The sequence below is a fragment of the Spermophilus citellus genome (assembly GCF_964194105.1).
Source record: "Spermophilus citellus genome assembly, chromosome: 4".
Lineage (NCBI taxonomy): Eukaryota > Metazoa > Chordata > Mammalia > Rodentia > Sciuridae > Spermophilus > Spermophilus citellus.
The window spans coordinates 17,651,406-17,671,329 of NC_138185.1; the positions used below are offsets into that span (position 1 = coordinate 17,651,406).

The following is a 19,924-nucleotide window of genomic DNA, read 5'->3' on the forward strand; positions in this document are numbered from 1 at the left end:
CCCTATTTTGTATTTTATTTAGAGACAGGGTCTCACCAAGTTGCGTAGCACCTTTTTGCTGAGGCTTGCTTTGAACTCACAATCCTTCTATCTCAGCCTCCTAAAATACAGGGATTACAGGCATGCACCACTGTGCCTGGCTTCTTCATGAATTATTCATGAATTATTTTATTGAGTATGTTTTGTAATGGAGGCTTTCTAGTTGTGAATTCTTTTAACTTTTGTTTATCATGGTAGGTTTTTATTTCACCATCAATTCTGAAGCTTAATTTGGCTGACATCTATTTTCTTCCAAAGTTTGATGTATATTATTCCAAGACCTTCTAGCCTTGATGGTCTGAGTTGAGAGATCAGCTGAGATCCAGATTGGTTTTCCTCTAAATGTTACCTGTTTTTTTTTTTTTTTTTTTCCTGGTAATCTTTAAAATTCTATCCTTATTCTGAATGTTAGGCATTTTCGTAGTTCTGTGCCTTGGTGTGGGTTTGTTGTAATTTTGTATATTTGGGGTCCTACAAGCCTTCTGTATTTGATTTTCCATTTCATTCTTCAGGTTTAGTGGGAAATTTTGTGATATTATTTCAATGAAAAGATTGTGCATTCCTTTTGTTTGTATCTCCAATCCTTCATCTATCCCAGTAAAACTTAAATTTGGTCTTTTCAGGTTATCCTGTATTTATTTTTAAAATTTTTTGTTGTTGTTGTATTTTTCTTTATACCTTTATTTTATTTATTTATATGTGGTGCTGAGGTTCGAACCCAGTGCCTCACATATGCTAGGTAAGCACTCTACCACTGAGCTACAGCCCCAGCCCTATCCCGTATTTCTTGCAAGTTCTGTTAATGGTCTCTTAACATCTTTTCTCCGCGGTTAACTTTGTTTTCAAGGTTATATATTTTGTCTTCGTTGCCTGAAACTCTGTCTTCCAAGTGATCTAGTCTGTTGGTGATGCTTTCCAATTGAAGTTTTAATTTGGTTTACTGATTCCTTCATTATGAGGATTTCTGCTTTTCTTTTCTTTTTTTTCAGAATCTCTCTTTATTGAAGGGATTTCAATAAAGATTCTGATTTCACTCTTTATATAGTCCAACTATGTACATTCTAAAACTCCTCTTCTGACATTTCTTCCCTTGTGGTTTTGATGGATTCTGTTATTGGAGTACCTTGGTTTGTTTGGGGCAATTTGGTCCTGTGCTTTTTCATGTTGTTTGTGTGTCTACCCAACTAACAGTGTAGATCTGAGGCAGTAGAGTTCCTATCCTGTGGACTAATAGTGTTCCTGAAGATTTCCAGGACCTCACTGTTTAGGGAGAGACAAGTAATAACAACAAACAGTACAAACAATATACAGTATTAAACCAAATAGTTCCTACTATGACATCTACAATGTTAATTATCACAATAAACAGAAATGATATGATCCATAATTGCCTACAATAAAAACAGGAAGTTTGCAAAAGGGTTTACAGTTTCATTTAGTGGACAGGGAAAGAACAGAAATGATATAGAATGTGATAATTATGAAAGAACAGAAGTAATATGGGATGTGATGATTATGAGAGAGGAGGAGAGAAGATAGAAGTAAAAAATTAAAGGATGAGTGAAAGAACAATAGAGATTGACTAATAGTGGAAGAAAAAAGAGAAAGAATCAAGGGAAACAGGTAAGAGAAAAAGTAAATATAGTAAAAAATTTTTTAAAAAATGTATCCAAAACAAAACTAAAACATACTAATCAAACATCCTAGTCCTCAAAAAACTAATCCATGAAAAATAACTGGCTTCAAAAGTGCTAGAAATGCGAAAAAAATATGAATATGTATAAATGTCCACGTACCATCGAGGTCACAGTTAAACAGAAAAAAAGGATTAAAAAAAGAAAAAGCTTGATTAAAAGTTAAAGAATTCTTTCCGTTGGAGTTCAAAAGATTCTCAGCTTCTCAGTAGTTTTAGGTGGGGTCGTCTAGATTGTAATGCTCTGTGCTCCTGATTGCTGGATCAAGAGAGGTAATCCCATAGGTGGAATTCCTGGAGGCAGGGTGTAGGTTTAGGTGGACTCCAGGCTCTTTACTGAATGCCAGTGTGTCTGGAGATTTTAAATCAGTGCACCTCCATCATCCAGTATGCTGTTCCACACTAGAAGGCTGTATCTCAGGGATTTCGTGTGTGTTCCACTTGTATGGTAGGGGAGCCAATTCTTAGTCCCCTATGTCACCTGTGGACCTCACATTTCCTGTCTCAGGTTCAGTCTCCAATCTCTCCTGTCCCTGCCATTCTGAATTCCCAGCCAGATGTGTCTCTCCCAGTTGGTCCTGCAAGCAGCTGGATTGTAGAGCTAGGTTGATTTCCATGACCAGTTGTCCCCCTGTGTAAAGCTCTGTTTGATTTTCTCCTGGTCACTTAAGCACATTCTATGCGTGCAGTGTGTGTTTACTGGGCCTGTATTTCAGGCCAAACTCAGGTTTGCCAGGAATCCACTCCCTCAGCTGCCAGGCACCAAGGCTGCAAGATGTTTCCTTCTTTTGTCCTCCGAATACCACCTGAAGAAATGATGGCTTCTTTCCCTTTCAATGACATTGTACAGCAAGCCTTTTAGATTTGTCTGGCATTGTCCTGATCTCTCAATGCTCCATACCCAGACACACCTTGGGCCTCCTACAAATGTGGGTTCTTTTAATTCTCTTATCTCTCCACTTTGTTCGCACATGGACCACTCTGACTGGTGCTTTTTGGACCCACCACAACAGTGGCTGTGCCACTGGGGGTTTTTTCCTTATTATATCCAACTCCTGAGTCCCCAAATTGCTTTATTTAAATTTTTTTTTCCATTTCTTTTCTTTTTTTTTTTTTATTGGTTGTTCAAAACATTACAAAGCTCTTGACCCTATCTGCTTTAAATGTCCAGCTTTAAATTCCAGTAAAGCACCCTCCTCCACCCCACTTTTTGTGGTAGTTGTTGTTCACCCACCTTGCGGAGAAGCTGCTTGTCTGCTTTCTTGGTTTCACACCAAGGAGCAGCAAGAAAAGCAACTTCCTCTATTCCATCATCTTGAAAACTATATCTCATAACTCTTTAAAAAAATTTTTTTGTAGTTATAGATGGACAGAGTGCCTGTATTTATTTTTATGTAGTGCTAAGGATCAAACCCAGTGCCTCACACATGCTAGGCAAGTGCTCTACCACTGAGCTACAGCCCCAGCCTTCTCATAACTCTTAATAATCAATTTCAGTGCCAAACAAACCACATTCCTCTCTTTTGCCATTGAAACCCTTTTCTTTAGGCAATATTAAACAGCCTTGACATTCTCCTTATCAAAACATTTGAATACCAGAGAGTGGTTTTACAGTCAAACCAACTCAACCTTCTGTCTCATTGGGAGCAAGAAATTGTTTTCTGTGGAAGGTTTGTATAGTATTTTTATTTTTCTGTTGTTGTCACAAAAAGGGTGGAAGGTACTTTTTTTTTCCTTTCATCTTACAGAAATGTTTTTTATATAGTTACTTCTTAAACTGTTTTAATTGGAAATAAAGGGAAATTTGTTAAGATGAATTTTGGAGGGATTGCTATTGTTTTTATCTGCCTGGAATTCTCTAGTAGCAGGTAATGCTTGTTTTAGGTATCTGAGAACTAGAAATCTTTGTTTCTTCTGTGTAATGGTGTTTGTCCTAGAATTGCTGTTTTTAAGATTCTTTTCCAGAATTAAAAGCTTAAAACTTCTAGGCTGAGAGAACTCATGCAGAGTTTAATAAGATGTGTTAGTTCACACCCACACATTGGGCCCAGCCTAATGTAAAACAGGGAATCCTGGGAAGCCATAGCATGCCAAAGTGTTTTCATGGTGCATCTCTGTCACTGCCAGTGCTGTTCCATTGCTTTTGTGTTCCTTTCCTTAGTTGTTGCCTGGTTGACTACAAATGAGATTTTGCTAGGATAATCTGGGATAGAAGTAAGCATTTTCCATCTTTAAATAGCAGCCAAGGGTAGCTGTGATTTCTGTTTATTTAATATACATACTTGTCTTTAACTTGGTTGACAATTCATTGAGGAATGAGGGTCTTTAACAGATACTACGGAATCATTGTTAATTCTTTAGAAAGGAGTAAATTCATTGTTTGAAACAAGTCATAGTCCGGAATTTTACTTACTTTCCAAAGAAACAAAAGTCTTTTTCTCAACAGTCTGTTGAGAATAAATGTTAAGACAATAAACATTCCCTGTCTGTCCAGCAGATTACCTAAACTTCTAAAATTGTTCTATTGTTTTTTCATCCATTTTGCTCTACTCAGCACTTAGATTTGATTGTATTCTTTCCACCATCATGGTTCACAACTTTGTTTTTTTTTAACTAGGTAAAGAATTTCACTCAAACAAATGTGTTTTTGTTTTTTTTTTTTAACCATAAAGGTACTAAGAATGCTCATAAGCTTTTGGACCCATAGGGGCTGATTTGAAATTCTATGTGTCTTGTATAGTGGTCTGCATGTCTTATTGACACCTTCTATCTGTGGAAGTTCTTGAATGATTGCTGCCATATTTTCTAGACATGTCTCCTGGCCTCAAGAATCCTTCCCTCTTCCCCTTTCACTTAGGTGTATTTCAACTAAATAATTCAGACAGTATCCTACCAGGGGAGAAAGGAGAAATGTGAGTCCACATAAAACATTACATTAGCGGGTGAGAACTAGTGTAGCATGCTTTAATCCCTGTGTTTCAGATTCTTTTAGTTGCACTTAGAAAGTAGTGTAGTAGGTTGAAGCAATGGTCTCTATTATTCACCCTCCTGAAATAGTTTTCTGCACCATAACTTTATGGTGGATAGAATTATGTTCCTGCCTCTTGATTTTGACTTGCTCTGGCCCAGTGGGATGTTAGTATACAAGATGAAAACAGAGGTTCGTGATGTGCTTGTGCTAACAGGCTTATTCTCTAGTTCCTTTGCCAATACCATGAGAAGAAAGTAGCTGTAGCCCCTTCAGCCTAGGTCTCAGCTTGGAGGTCTCAGAACAGAGCTGTTCCAGGAGACCTGTAGCTTAATGTAGCACCAACCCAACTTAGATGACTGAGTGGAAGTAAAATTTTTTTTTGTATGCTTTTGTGGTATTTTTTCAGCATTATTGTGGCAGTAGATGATTAATACAAACATCATGTTGGATCCAGGGCTTCAGTAAGCAGGTTTTCTCTGATGGTTTCTTTAGCATTTTGCCATTTACAAGACTCCCTGTGTCTCAGTCCCACCCACTGGTTTTCTTATCTGCCTTTTGCTCTCTTTTATTTTCTGTTTCCTGCTTACTTATGCATGCTCTCTCTTAGCTTTTCCATGCCTAAGGCCCCATGGATCATTTAAAGTTAAGAAGCAGCAATTGTTTTTTGTTTTTGTTTTTGAACTCCAGAAATGTTGACTATTTAGGCATTGACTGCTCAAACATGCCCATCTTATTCAATTAGATATAGCTATGGGTGTGTTGAGAGAAGGGAGTTTTATTTAGTGCCTAGGACTGCCTTGTTAAGAGAGACCATGAATATGTGGAAACTTAGTGACTGACAATTGGACACAGTGTTAAATGTCATCCTTATATGTTCCATGGAGTAGAGTATTAAAGTTTGTCAGTTTCCAGGCTGAACATTTCTTTCCTCACCAGAGGAGACACTTTAAATTTTGCTTTTGCAAGCTTTTACTTTTCTAGCTACATTCTGTTTTTCTGTTCTCTAGATCTAAAATACTAACCTTATGGTATAAATTCCAAGAATGAACCTTCTTCAAGGGAAAATATGAGGAGAAGAGATCTTCTAGAGGAAGGAAAGCTAACTCATCTTTAAGGTCTCTAGTTGTTCCCCAAACCAAAACCTTCGAAGGAGTCAAGAAGAAAATAAGTCAGCTTATTCTGAAGATTTAGGTACTTGGGCTATTCCATTGCATTTTTGTATAATACAAGAGGCTGTTTCCATCTTGTTAGTATACAGAAATAAGTTTATTTTTTATATATTGATTTTATGTCCTGAGATCTTATTATACTAATTGACTAATTCTAAAAGTTCTTCTTGGTAGATTCTTTGTAATTTCTATGTTGATAGTTGATGTCAAGTGTAAACAGCCTTTTTATAAAATGCTTTTTGTTTAATCTTTATGCCTTCAATTTCTTTTTCATGGCTTATTGCATTGGTTAAGACCCTCAGTATGATGTCAAGGTTAAATATCCTTCCTTTGTTCCTGAATTTGGGGGAGAATAATTCCAACCAATTAACTGTAGGTGTTCTTGTCAATGTCTTTTTTCAGGTTGAGGAAGTTCTCTTTTGTTCTTAGTTTGCTGAGAGTTTTTATCACAGATGAATATTGAATTTTGTTAGTCGTTTTTATGTATCTATTGACATGATAGAATGGTGTTTTTTTTTCTCTATAGTCTGGTGATATGGTGAATTACATTGATAGATGTTTAAAGACTGAGTATTCCCAGGATATATTTCTCACTTGATCTTATGTGTTATTTGTTTTTATAAATCACTATATTCAATTTGCTAGTGTTTTGTTAAGTTAGAGTTTAGTGTCTTTTTTTTTTTTTCCAATTTTTCTTTGATCTGTGGTTTCTGGTATTGCCTTTATTAGGTTTGGTGTCAGAGTGCAGCTGGGCTCAAAACATAAAGAGGGAAGTGTTTTTTCCTTTCTGTCTTCAAGAAAGGTTTTTGTAAAATTGTAAAATTATTTCTTCCTTAAATACTTGATGAAATTCTCCAGTTAAGCCATCTGGGCCTGGCTTTTCTTTGTATGAGGGCTTTTAACTATGAATTCACCTTTTTTTTTTTTTAAGTTGTAGATTGACATAATACTTTCATTTATTTTATTTTTATATGGTGCTGAGGTTTGAACCAAGTGCCTCACCTGTGCTAGGTAAGCGTTCTACCACTGAGCTATAACCCCAGCCCCAAATTCACCATTTTTAACTAGATGCAAGACTGTTCAGGCCCTCTATTTCTTGAGTAAGCTTTGTATCTTGTGTCAAGAATTTATCTAATTCATCGAAGTTGTTCAAATTTATAGACATAAAGTTGTTAATACTCTATTGTTATACTCTCTTAATCTTGGTTTGGAAATTTATGTCTTTTCTCATTTTTCCCCCTTCTATCATTTTGCCTAAACACTTATCCATTTTATTGATTTTATTTTTCTCTAAAATAACAATACTTTTATTAATTCTTTTTTACCATTTTTGGTCTCAATTTTGTTGATTTGTTATTCATGATTTTGTCTCCTTATTTGGATTTAATTTGGCCTCTGTAGTTTTTTCTATGGAAGCTTAATTGATTTGTGATTTTTCTAATATAAGCCTTTAATGCTATAAACTTCTCTACTGCTTAAATTGCTTTACATAAATGTTTATATGTCATGATTATCATTCATTAAAAATATTTTCTAATTTCCTTATTACTTTCCATTTTAATCCATGTGTTGTTTAGAAGTTTTTCCACATATTTATGGACTTTCCATGTATCTTTCTGATTTTGATTTCAAATTTAATTCCTTTTTAGTAAGAGAATATTCTTTAGTAGAGTTTCAGTCCTTTTACATTTATTGAACTCTATTTTATGGCCAATAGTGTAGGCTAATTGGTCCTTGTTCCATGTATACTTGAAAAGATGGTTTTATAGAGTGCTCTCATAGAATTTTCTATAAATGTTAATTAGTTCAAGTAGGTTAATAGTGTTATTTATATGTTTTATATTTTTACAGATACCTCCTGCTTGTTTTATGGATTACCTTAAAAGAGGAGTGTTGAGTCCAAAACATTTAGAATATATACGTTTCTTTCAGTTTGATCAGTTTTTACTTCATTTGCATTGAAGCTCTGTTGTCAGTTGCTTACATATTAAGGGTTGTTGTATCTTTTTTTTTTTTCTTTATTTTTTGAAGTTGTAGATGGACAGTGCCTTTATTTTATTTGTTTATTTTTATGTGGTGCTAAGGACTGAATCCAGGGCCTCACACATGGTTAGGCAAGTGCTCTTTTCACTGAACTACAGCCCCAGCCCCTGTTGTATCTTCTGGATTAACTGACCCCTTTATCACTGTATAATGGCTTTGTATTGCTTTTAATATTTCTTTTCTTTTCTTTTTTTTTTTTTTTTTAAGTTTGCTATCTTTAGTTTTATGCAGTGCTAAGGATCAAACACAATGCCTCACATGTGCTAGGCAACTGCTCTGCCACTGAGCTATAGCCCTAGCCCCTCTATTGCTTTAATATTTCTTCTTGTCAGGTCTACTTTGTCTGATATTAAGGTAGCTTCTTTAGCTTTCTTTTGATTAGTATTGGCATGGTGTATCTTTTTCCATTATTTTACATGTAATCTGTTAAAGTGTTCACAGTGGAGTTCTTATAGAAAGCATATAACTGAGTGTGTGATGATTTCTGCCTTTTTATCAGAATGTTTAGACCATTTACATTTAATCTAACCTGTTCCCTCTTTCCTCTTTATTCTTTTTTTAAAAAATATTTATTTTTTAGGTGTAGATGGATACAACACAATGCCCTTATTTTTATGTGGTGCTGAGAATCGAACCCAGGTCCTGCCCATGCTAGGGGAGCGCTCTACCGCTGAGCCACAATCCCAGCCCTTTCCTCTTTATTCTTGCTTTTAGGTAGAATTTAAAAAATTTTCCATTTTATCTCTATTATTGGTATATTAGCTGTACCTCCTTAAAAAAAAATCAGTGATTTTCCTTGGGTTTACAACATACACTACAACCTAACTTCACATATTATTATAATTCCATATGAAGTGTAAGATCCTAACAACATAATAAGCTTCTGACTTTTTTTTCTTTCCACCCCTGTATGATGTTGTTGTTGTACATTTTATCATTTATAAACTCTACAATACACTATTACTATTTTTACTTTAGGCAGTTATCTTTTAGAAAAACATCTTTTACATTACTCCCATTTTTGCCATTTCTGGAGCTGTTCACTTCATATAGATCCTGATTTTTGTCTGATGTCATATGCCTTCTACTTGAAGAACTTTCTTTATCATTTATCATGTCTTGGAGTGCAGATGTGCTGATACTTAATTTCCTCTGATTAAGTCATTTTGCCTTCATTTTTTAAAAGATATTTCTTTTTTTTTTTTTTAAAGAGAGAGTGAGAGAGGAGAGAGAGTGAGAGAGAGAATTTTTTAATATTTATTTATTTTTTAGTTCTCGGCGGACACAACATCTTTGTTGGTATGTGGTGCTGAGGATCGAACCCGGGCCGCACGCATGCCAGGCGAGCGCGCTACCGCTTGAGCCACATCCCCAGCCCCTTTAAAAGATATTTCTGCCGTCTGTAGAATTCTGGATTATAAGGTGTTTCTTGTTTTTTATTTTATTTTTTTATTCATGTACTTTATAAATGTCACTCCATTTTCGCTTGGATTAGAAAAACTCTGGTGAGTAGTTTTATTTTATTCCACAGGATAATGTTTTCCCCTGTGACTTCTTTTAAGATTTCCTTTTTCATTTTGACTTAGCAGTTAATAATGAAGCATCTTGGGCTGGTGATGTGGCTCAAGCGGTAGCGCGCTCGCCTGGCATGTGTGCGGCCCGGGTTCGATCCTCAGCACCACATACCAACAAAGATGTTGTGTCCGCCGAGAACTAAAAAATAAAGATTAAAAATTCTCTCTCTCTCTCCTCTCTCTCCTCTCTCACTCTCTCTTTAAAAAAAAAAAAAAAATAATGAAGCATCTTGGGCTGGGGTTGTGGCTCAGTGGTAGAATGCTTGCCTAGCATGTGAGGCACTGGGTTCAATTCTCAGCACCACATACCAATAAATAAATAAAATTTAAAAAAAAAACCAATGAAGCATCTAGGGGTGTGCGTGTGTGAGTATGTAGGGGTACTGGGATCTAACCCAGGGGCTCATGCATGATAGGCAAGCTTTGTACCACTGAGCTATGTTTCCAGCCCTTTTTATTTTTTATTTTGTGAAAGGGTCTCTCTTAAATTGCGGAGGATGGCTTTGACTTTGTAATCTTCCTGCCTTGATCTCCCAAGTAACAGGGATAAGGCATGTGTTCTATATTATATGTACTTGTATGCTGTTGGTTTATTTATGCATTCTGTAGGGTTCTCTGAGATTCTTTGATCTGTGGTTTGATGATTTTTGGAAAATTCTCAGCCTCCCCCCACTCCCCCAATATTGTTTCTGATTTGGTGTCCTCCCTCTTCCTTCTCCCTTCAGGGACTACGATTACATGTACATGATATCATTTGATCATTTCATAGCTCTTCAGTGTTCTGTTTTTTTTCTGTTTGTATTTCATTTTGGGGTTTCTGATGACCTATCTTCAAGTACACTGATTTTATTTTTCCTTGGCTGTGTTATGTTCTTATGAATCTATCAAAGAAATTTTCTTCTCTGATGACTAAGAAAAAAATATATCATTTTCATTTGATCTTATTTACATATTCTTTCTGTAGAAGTTTTCCATTTGTTCTTGCATATTGTCTACTAAATTTGTTAACATATTAATCATTGTTATTCAAAATTCCCTGTCTGATATTTACAACATCTGGGTCATTTTAATTTAGGTTCTTTTTCTCCTTTTGCTTTTTAATATGTCTTACAATATTTGATCAACTGCTGGATATTTGGGACTGAGATGGACATTAAATATTGATGTTGAGACTACTGCTTTTACATTAGTGGTGAGGTTTTTTTTTCTTTTTTGTTTTGTTTTGGTTTTAAGTACTGGGGATTGGAACCAGGGCCTCACACATACTAGGTGAGCATTCTCTACTGAAATAGATACCTAGCCCCTTTTAAAATTTTTATTTTGAGACAGGATCTTGCTAGGTTGTCCAGGCAGGCTGGATATAAATTTACAATCCTCTTGTCTCGGCATCCAAAAGTAGCTGGGATTTAGGTTTAGTGATGAAGTTTTTTTGTTTTTTGTTTTTGTTTGTTTGTTTTTTTGTTATTTCCCTGGGGGGAGTGGGTCAGATTTATGCATATAGAATACTCAGGACTTGTTTTTCTTTTTATTGGGCATTATGGTTGTATCTAACTGTGGGATTCATTGTTACATATTCGCACATACATAAAATGTTAACAGTATGTTTTGGTTAAGTTCATTCCTCAGTACCTCCCTCAAGATTAGTTAATATTAAGAACTTGGAACATAAATTTACTATTCAGTTATAAAATTTCACATTTCTATATTTTGTTTTTTCTAACATCCTCAGGAGTCACCTTATGAAGAACTTCCCCTTCTAGTTACCCCCAGAATATCTGAAACTCTTTATTAGTTTTATCATCTCTGATATCAAAAGGAGTTTGAGCAAATCTATATTTCTCACTATACTGTGGTTTCTTTCTTTTCTTCATTTGCAGTACTGGAGATTGAATCCAGGGTACTGTACCACTAAGTTGCCCAGTCTGGCCTCAAAACTGAACTAATGACCCTCCTGCCCCAGCCTCCTGAGTTGCTGAGATTATAGGCATGGGCCACCACTGCACTGTGATTGCTTAAAAGTAGATACAGTGTCTTATTCATATTTGGATATCTAGATCTTAAATTATCTTTAGGTATACTAAATATTATTATTAGAATTGAATTGAGATTTTATGTAATGATTCTTCTTCCTTAGAGATTGACACCACCCCTCCCCCTACCACTAGGTGAGAAATTGACAGCCCCCCACCCCCACCCCGCATACACATAATCAGCCTGGATGTATCCCTGGGAGGGGGCCTGGGAATGTAGCTTAGCGGTGGAGTGCTTGCCGGGCATTCATGAGGCACTGGATCCTATCTCCAGTAGTCCCCCACTCTGTAAAAGGCACTGGGGTTAGAAGTAAGGGCTGTCTGTGGATGAATTTATGAGGAAGTAGCTTACACAGAAGACATGTCTTCTCTGCTACTTTTTTAAAAAAATATTTATTTAGTTGTCAGTGGGTATTTATTTATTTATTTATATATGGTGCCGAGAATCAAACCCAGTGCCTCATGCATGCTAGGCACTTACTCTACCACTGAGCCACAATCCCAGCTTCTCCTACTTTGACAGTAAAGTTTTGAGAGAGGATAGCTATCATCTCTGAATTGTCCTTTAGCATAATGCTGAGCACATAGTAGCTGCTCATCAAATATTTCTTCTCCAGATTTAGTGATACTAATGGCTTTTTAGAGTGTTACTCATAACTTTACTTTTTCTGTTTTCTTTAAAAAAAAAACCAAAAAACTTCTGAATGGTGATGATGGTAGTATTATTCCATTATGGAAAGCATATGTTGTGGGGTGGACTCTGCAGCCAGACTGTGGATTTGAATCCTGGCTCAGCTACTTAATACCTCTGCTTTCTTTAAGCAAGTTCATTAACCTTGTCCTTCAGTTTAGTCATGTGTGCAATGGGAGCAGTAATAGTATCTATCTTGTGGAATTATAATGATGATTAAGGGAAAAAATGCAATGGTGTTTTCTGCATTTTAGCTTCTTAATTATCGTTAACAGAATGTTAAAAAAGTAACATTCAGTATTAAGTTCTTAGAACCTAAGTTCTTTGAGTAGGAAGACTTTCAATATCTGAACAGTGCAGATAAATATAACTATTCTTGTATTAATTAAGAAAGTAAGGGGCTGGGGATGTGGCTCAAGCGGTAGCGCGCTCGCCTGGCATGCGTGCGGCCCGGGTTCGATCCTCAGCACCACATACAAACAAAGATGTTGTGTCCACCGAGAACTAAAAAATAAATATTAAAAAATTCTCTCTCTCTCTCTCTCTCTCTCTCTCTCTCTCTCTCTCTCTCCTCTCTCTCACTCTCTCTAAAAAAAAAAAAGAAAGTAACACTTTTGCTTCGGACATTAACAGCAGAGAGGGAACTGAACTAATTAATTTCTACCTTGCTAGCAGTAATTTTTTTTCTCTTGTGCCCTAGGAAAAGTCTACCCTGTTCCCAGGAGAATAAGATCAAGAGAGAAATAGATTTCCCAAATCAGCTCTCCCTGCAACCAAATGTACTTTATCTTATAGTTTATTTTCAATTATATGTTAAAACTATATTCAGCCTTGCCTCAGGTATCATTTATTGTTGTTTGTTTTCATAGTGTCTCTTTTCACTTCTAGTATTGACCAAATCATATTCAAAATATATACATCAGAGTAAGCAGTCACAGAAAGGTGAGGATAGCATGGTGAAAGTTATTCAGCTTATTTGGCAGACAGCTGCTGGGAAAATATTATTAAGGCTGACAGGGCACTATATTTTTGACACATTATTTCCATACCTAACAAGAAGGGATACAAAACAGTTACAGATCAAAAAGAAGATATTCTTTGGTACCTATATTATTCATCTCCTTTATTAGATTAGTGGTTATGACATTGAACAGTACCTTCTAATGCAAATGCAATAAACTGCTATTATGTGAAGTTTTTTTTTTTAAATATAGGTAATATATTTGACCTGGAAATCTGTGATATAATAAGTTAGTGTTTTAACTCCACTGATACGTAGGAGATAATATTAGCTTCAACTAAATTGGGAGCAATGAAAATGGAAAAGAGATTGATTTAAACATACTTTTTAAAACCACAGTGATTTTTGCTGGGCTCAGTGGCACATGCCTGTAATCCCAGTGGTTTGGGGGGCTGAAGCAGGATGATTTTTGAGTTCAGAGACAGCCTCAGCAATTTAGCAAGACCCCAAGAATCTCAGTGAGACACTGTCTCTAAATAAAATACCAAAAGGGCTGGGTATGTAGCTCAGTGGTTAAGTGCCCCTGGGTTCAATCCCTGGTATCAAAAAAATAAATAAAATAAAACCACAGTGATTTAAAAAAAATGTAATAAAGATTATTTCTTCAACTTATATAATATTTATTTATAATGAAAATTGGATAAATTTGAAAAGTACAAAGACAAACTGCTGAAGACAGAAATACATACACTCCATTTTAAAAATACATGTTTTAGTATTTGAATTCCTTGAATACCATTTCTCTGGGTAGAGGCTGGAAGAGTTCAGTTCTTATCAAAACATCTTGCTTACACCTTGGTAATAGAATATGGCTTAATGGAAAGCAGTCCTCCATAGGAATGTGATAGAGAGGATTTTTGCTGACAAAGGAAGGCTGCCCAAGTCTCTGTTTCCATGTTGTTTTACGTATGTGGGATTTCTGCAGCTTTTTTTTTGCCTCTTGGATGGTGGCCAAATTTAGGGTTGGTTATAAATTCCTGTCCTTTTTTCCCTTAACCTTTAAGAATTTATTTTGTATTTTAGAAAGTTTCAACACAAAAGTACAGAGAATCATACAATATTCGTGTGCCTGTCTAAATCAGGTCCAAGTAAGGTCCACATATTGCATTTGCTTGATACAATTCTTCAATCTCTTTTAATCTGTAATAATTCTCTCCCCTTCCTTTTTGTGGACATCATGCCATTTATTACTTGTTGATGAAACTAGATCACTGTTCTTCCCCACATTCTGGATTGTGCTTATCGTATTCTTGCATCATATAACACATTATTCTTTCCCCATCTTACCTGTAAACAGGTAGTTAAATTTTGAAGCATGACTATTTTTATAGTCATTCGCTATTTTTAAAATTCATAGGGGGCTGGGGATGTGGCTCAAGCGGTAGCGCGCTCGCCTGGCATGCGGGCGGCCCAGGTTCTATCCTCAGCACCACATACCAACAAAGATGTTGTGTCCGCCGAGAACTAAAAAATAAATATTAAAAAATTCTCTCTCTCTCTCTCCTCTCTCACTCTCTCTAAAAAAAAAAATAAATAAAAATAAAATAAAATTCATAGGTTGTACATTGCATACCCTGTTCGCATGAGAATATACATAATACTTGATTGTTCCACTTTGTATACTATGACCAATTGGTGTGTTTTGTTGGCCTAGCCCTTTACTGTTAGGGTATGCTTTCCCCATTGTCCAGCACAATTCACGGGTGACATTTTGACAATCTGCAGAGTTCCAGGTTTGTCTTTCACCTGATGGTTTGAATTGAACATTCATGGTAATTGTTGTCCAAATAATTTATTTCACTATTACTACATTCTATGAGTCTGAGAAACCTGTTTAAAAATGAAATAAAAATTAGTGATTAAAAAGCTTTCTTAACTATGAGGAAAGTCTAAGGTGTCTGGAAAATTTGATTATGCAAAGTACTTTTTTCTCTGATTATGCTTACTAAAAAAAGGTGTCATTGTGGGGGGAAAATGTTTGAAAGTTGTGTTTAGCTAAATTAAATGCCTCTCTACTTGTTTTCAAATGAGTTGTCTTTAAAAGGTTTCATGGGAACAGATTTGGAATTAGAATCATGTTTCTGAGTTATTGTGCATTGGTGAAATGTTTTTACCTAAGAAAGGAAATATAAAGTTCTAAAGTTCCTTCAGTTGAGGATTATGGATCATGGTAAAGATTTGACTTGAATCTGTATAGGTCATTTTATTCTCATTACTCTTGTTATATGCTTTCCCTGTGGTCTTGGGTGGTTTTCTAGTGACTATTAGTGGTAATATTTAACCTTATATAGTATCTCCTATGTACTGTATATTGTACTTTGAAATTTGTGTGTGCTAGTTTATTTAATCCTCACGTGTTTGTCATCTTTAATTTAGATGAGGAAACTGAGGTAGGGAGATTAATTGATTTGTCTTGGTCATAGAGCTAATTAATAGCCAGAGCTAGGATTTGAACCCAGACAGTTTTGTTTGTAGAAATGTGCTGTAACAGAGGGAGAGAGTAGATGTAGTATCTATACTGTCCTATTGGCTTTGGAGGATAAGCTTATTTATATTAACACATACATAAATAATGTATATGAACATGTATTGTTTGGTTGTATGCATACCTAGACAGACACACACCCCTCTCAAACCTTCTTTGAATCACCTAACTTGACCTTAGAGCAGGAAAAAAACCCAAGAATCATGCACCCTTATGGGTGGGGAGAACCTAGTGATTCAGTGCAGGAAGAAGGGTCCAGAGAAACCTGACAGACAGCTTGGGTTGCAGTCATTTTCACTTAGGGTATCCTCTGAACTTTGGACCCATTTGCCTTAAAGTTAAAGCTGTTTTTCTCCAAGCAACCACCTACATAGATCTTAAGTACATGATTTTCGAAGCAGAAAGCCTATAGCTAGTATACAATCAGAGATGTGGAAAATTGTGTTCTATATTTGTAATAAGAATTGAATGCATTCTGCTATCATATATAAATTAAAAAAATGAATAGCAAAAAAAAAGAAGGCCTGTAGCTAGTATTTTAGTACCATAAAAACAATTTTTCAAATTCTACAAATTATAATAAATATCAGTCACAAGTCTCTGGTTCTAGATCCAAGATTCAGAAGATTCTATAGAGACTGTCTTGGCTCCTAGCTTTATCTCTGCTGTCTCACAAACTGTTAAATGATCCTCCTTCCCCTCTTTTGCCATTCCTCCTTCTGTTTTAACATTAGTAAATGAATTTGTTTCTGTGGAATGTTCATGCAGGTGGGATAGTGAAATTTGAGTGGGAGTGTTCTTTCACAAAGAAGTTACTCCTGTCTGTTTTTGTTTGTTTGTTTGTTTGAATTGTGCTTATTTTGTATTAGTCTGATAAAAGGTGGGTTAGAAAATGGATAGATTTTTAAGAATCTACATGTTGTATTCAATCTGATGGTTTGAGCAGATGGATGTTATTAATAAGGGTAAGACTTATAGAAAAAGGTAAGGAAGCCTTCTAAGGTCTGATACTGAAGGAGATGGAAATATCTAGTGTTTTGAGTTTGTTGGAAGTGCCACTGTGTGTACCAGTGGTGAATTTAACAAGAAAAGCTTCACTTGGTTGATTCTTGTAGTGTGGTGTAAGGATTGGCCTAAAGACGACATATTTCTTACTAGTTTGTTTATAGATTCAAATATTGTTGCTGTATATAGTTTTGGTAATCATTATTGCAGGGTATGTGACATGTCTTAATAAAGATGTTTGTGCCTTCTGATAGAAGCAGATTTCCTGAATCATCTTCCTGATTTCTGTGGAGCTTTCCTTTTTAGTAAGTTTTGCTTGTGGGAAAAATGAATTTATTTTCCTTGTATATTAAAAAAACTTATTTATTTAGCAAAAGAACTCAATAAAACAAGGAGCATATTACTGTTTTTGCAGAATGATTAATTTTCCAGATTATTTTTTTCCTTGGTATATAGTTTTAGGTACTGGGATCTTAGAACTAGATTTAGAGCAAAATCTTTAGGAAAGGAACTTTAAAGTTTTGTTGTTGTTGTTGTTTTAAGCCTATTTTTTAGCATAGCACTATTCAGGTACTTTGGAGTCAGACACTCCTGCGTTCAAATTTCAGCACTGTAACCTGTAGCCAGCTGAGGTTTGCCTTCCTCAAATGTAAAAGTGGGATAAAAACACCTCAAATAGTTGTTGTGAAGATGGAACAAGTTAATGTATTATATGTATTATGCCACCAAAATGAAGATTCCCCCAAATGGTAACTACGATATACATGCTCTTACTTGTCCATTCAGAACAATGTTCTAGAAGGCAGAAGATGTTCAACTCAAGGGGAAGCTGAGGCTCAGAAAAGTTAAAACACAAAGTGATCAACGGCAGAAGGAGGTCTCAAAACACAGATCTTCTGACAGACAAACCTAGAGGTTTTGTCACCATACCATGGCTACCTTGGTGGGTTGTACTAGAAATAATAGTAGTAGTAAAACTTAAATACCAGATGTCATTTTCCTGAGTATCTTATATAGAGAAGGTTTTCCAATCCTCAAAACAGTCGTTATAAGGAAGTCACTAATATTATTTTTATGTTTTTACTATGGAAACCATTACCAAGAGAGGTGAAATAGCTTGTCTGAAGTCTCCTAGTTGGTACGTCATAAGCCTGGGACTGAGTTTGTGTTCTTGACCATGGCCTCTCAATCTCAGGTGTCTTATTTTTCATAATTCTAACACAAATCAAAGTATTACTTGCCTTGAATGTACCATTAGCTTAACAATTATGCTATCACTTAGAACTGTGCTACCCCAATATAGAAGTAGCCATCAGTCACATGTGGCTATTAAGCATTGGAAATGGGGCTAATCTGGGTTGAAATATGCTAGAAGATAAAATAGGAATTATATTTTAGACTTCAGACAGAAAAAGCATACAAAATACCTCATTAATAGCTTTTTATGCAGCTTGTGGGTTGAAATGACAATGTTTTGGGTACATTAGAAATAAAATGTGTTAATAAAATTTTTAAAAGCCTTTTTTTAAAAAAATAAATCAGTGAAGAAATAGTTCTTTTGTTTTATTGGTAACTGCCCTGCATGTCTTCTCATGTTGCTTGCTGAGTGAGGTAACTAGCTCCTCAGATATCAGATAAGTCATAAAATGAGAGAGACTTGAGGAATTATTTCTATTATTTGATGTAATAGAAATTCAAGATGGATATTATGCTGGGCATATATTAGCACGATTCTAGATGCGTAAGTGAAAACAAGCTAAACATGAATTGCACTTGTATGGATTTTTTTGCCTGATGGAATCAATCCCAGTGTAGTGCCAAACTACTACAGCTTGGCCTCTCAAGTCTGGCCTGTATAAGTGGACCTGTGCCTTGGGGCCAGTCCCTTGAGGGGCCAGTCACAGCCAGAGGAATGGAGTTGATTTTACTGGTTCTTCATGATGTAAAAAGTATAGCAGGTATATACATGAAGAAAGCTTAAGATTTCTTTTCACAAATTACTGTTGTTTGCATAAATATATTTTTTATTGACCATCTTTTAAAATTTATTTTTTATTCTCATGGTAATTTATTTAGTTTCTCACAAAATAAGCAGTTATGTCATATTAGTTGTAGATGGATACAGTACTTTTATTTATATTTTATGTGGTGTTAAGGATCCAACCCAGTGCCTCACAAGAGCTGTACCACTGATTCACAACAACAGACCCTTGCTCCTGATTTCTTAGTGAGAGTGCATTTAGCTTTCCATCATGAGATCTGACGTGGTTTCCAGTGGATGTTTATAAGGGTTGATACTACCTGATACTGTATTGTGAGGATTGATATCTGATAAAATATCTTAGTTCAGCTTAGACTTTGCAAATTAAGGAGGGTACAGAACACAGAAAGTTCATGGGAGAGTGGGAAATATGTAGGTAACTAAATAATATCTGAGTTAGAGAGGTTAGGAACTGGGTATATATATCCTAGAGGAGAAGCGGCTAGGGGTGATTTTATTATCTCAAAGTATAGGGAGGAGCCATGTGGACAATTAGAAGTTTCCAAATTATCTTTGAAAATGAGAAAGTCTAGTTTTTTCCTTTGATAACTTTTTATTGTTATTATAAATGCACACAAAATTTAAATTTTAGGTGATTTGTCTCTCCCTGTCCTCCCTCTCTCCTTCCCTTCCTTTTCTCTGCTTTCTCTCCCTCCCATTGTAGCAGCAGTTAAAATTACATTTGCTTGCCTGAAGGCATTGCAGACTTTCATTTATCTGAACACTGAGTGAAGGGGCCCTTTCTTTTACCCATGTGCTTATATTGATCTGGAACCCATTCTTGCCCCCTTTCTTGTGGTCTATAAGGCCCGAGACTAGGAGCTGTTGATGGGACTGCATGCTGCCCTAGCCCTCAACTGAGCTGACTTCTGTAGCTGGCTTGTGATCAGAAAGCCCCCGATAAATGGTGAACAGTAGAGTGAGCTCCCCAGGCTTTCTATGTGTTCACTTCCAGTCGTTGCTTGTCTAGTATGCTTTGGGAATAGATTTCCCCAAACTTTCTTATTTATTTATTTATTTATTTATTTTTTTATTTTTTTAGTTGTAGTTGGACACAATATCTTTATTTTGTTTTATTGTTTATTTTTATGTGGTGCCGTGGATCCAACCCAGGGCCTCGCACCCAGGGCCTCGCACGTGCTAGGCAAGCGCTGTACCACTG

At 35.7% G+C, this 19,924-nt stretch overlaps 1 protein-coding gene across 8 annotated transcripts in view; it reads left to right on the forward strand.

The window, feature by feature from the left end:
- Nucleotides 1-19,924, forward strand: part of CHD6 (chromodomain helicase DNA binding protein 6) — a 211,092-nt gene that overhangs the window by 24,469 nt on the left and 166,699 nt on the right. For 2 of the 8 annotated variants that reach the window (XM_081289959.1, XM_081289960.1), the window contains exon 2: nucleotides 12,911-12,989. The exons of 4 other annotated variants lie outside the window; for them this stretch is intronic. The gene's annotated coding sequence lies outside the window, so the exon portion shown is untranslated. Of the gene's footprint in view, nucleotides 1-12,910; nucleotides 12,990-13,098; nucleotides 13,153-17,006; nucleotides 17,027-19,924 lie in introns of those variants that run through there. 2 more of the 8 variants (XM_081289961.1, XM_081289963.1) reach the window with 2 other exon arrangements.